Genomic DNA, 1,421 nt, shown 5'->3' with positions numbered 1-1,421 from the left:
AAGGCAAGCAGTGCCACTTCAGGGGTGATACTCAACACAGAGGGAGAACTGTAACTTCATTCATGTCAAACATCATCATGTGTCCTCTGAGAAGGGAGGCCGAATGGCAAAATAAGAGTTACCTTAACTTCGATCTGATGAGAATGGGAGATACAACTAGATGTCAGGATGAAAGTGCACCCTGATATTCAAATAGATACATAATGCAGAAGAAAGGGGAACTCAACAAAGACATCTCTTTACTTTGTAAAGTCTATGAGGCATCCTGGCATCATTGACTCCTATAATTTTCCTGTGCATACTAAAAGGATATCCTATGTGAAAAGATTTTGAAAATAAAAAATGTCATAAATACATTTGTTGTGTTTTCATTCTTTAAGTGGGCCTTGCCCATGGCAGAGCAGGTTAAGTTTCCACCTGACCATTTGTATGGTTTTATTAAAAGAAATAAGATGTTAGCAGTAATGTAAATGAATCAAGTAGGGAAGTGAAGATTTGTTAAAAAGGCTTGATTTTTATTTTGGATTAATAAAAAGATGCTGTTAATACTAAGAGAAATTTTTACCACAATATGAGCTTTTCATATAGTTCATTTAGTAGAGAAAGATGTCACTTTATACTAATGTGCAGGGCTGATGACATACCTTCCACTATGAGGATGCTATGATGTTTAATGAATGAGTCTAAAAAAAACAGGTGAATACAGTTGGGGGAAAAGTCATGGAGATGCCAGGGATCGAACCTGGGGCCTTATGCATGCAAAGCATATGCTCTACCACTGAGCTACATCCCCAGGTCTGAAAGCAACCTGGCATGGAGATGAGTTGGCACAGTTTTTCCTTTTAATGAGATGGGCAGATGATCTCCATCTAGGGAACGAAATAGCACTGGATTCCTATGGCTTCAAATTTCAGTCACAGGGAGTTCTCAAGCATTCCTCATGGACTGTTTTGCACCATTAATATAGAATAGTCCTGCTGCTTTATAGCTCACATTGTGTTAGCTTCCCAAACATTATTTATAGACACGATGAAGCACTACCGTCCTTCAAAATTAATCTTATTTCTCTGGTCTCCCACTCATTGATCCAAGAAAATATTTTAATTATATTGCACCATGTCCCTATTCCTTCTATAGGGGAAAGGGGGGAAAAAAAAACAAACAAACAAACAAAAAAACCTCTCTCCTCTATTTCCTTAGGTTCTGTGTGTGGGCTTTGAAAATTAGACCAGCATAAGGCATATTAACAAGAGAAAAACAGTTTATTAATACCGTCTCCCCACCACATATAAGAGGGAGAAATCCAGGGATGAGTAACTCAGAGGGGTAGTTGGAACACGGGAGCAATCAATCAGTAGAAAAGTGACAAGACAAAGGAAAGGGGTTTAGGTTTTTAGAGGTGCAAACTGGGGAAAGTAAAT

General features: G+C 38.3%; 1 non-coding gene across 1 annotated transcript; it reads right to left on the bottom strand.

Annotated features, from left to right (window-relative positions):
- Positions 1-721: 721 nt before the first annotated feature.
- Positions 722-793, bottom strand: TRNAA-UGC. The gene has a single exon. It is a non-coding gene; the product is annotated as a tRNA-Ala (tRNA).
- Between the last annotated feature and the right edge of the window lie 628 nt (positions 794-1,421).

This window comes from Canis lupus, chromosome 1 (genome assembly GCF_011100685.1).
Source record: "Canis lupus familiaris isolate Mischka breed German Shepherd chromosome 1, alternate assembly UU_Cfam_GSD_1.0, whole genome shotgun sequence".
Lineage (NCBI taxonomy): Eukaryota > Metazoa > Chordata > Mammalia > Carnivora > Canidae > Canis > Canis lupus.
The sequence above is the reverse complement of the archived record's forward strand: the minus strand, read 5'-3'. Positions and strand labels throughout refer to the sequence as shown.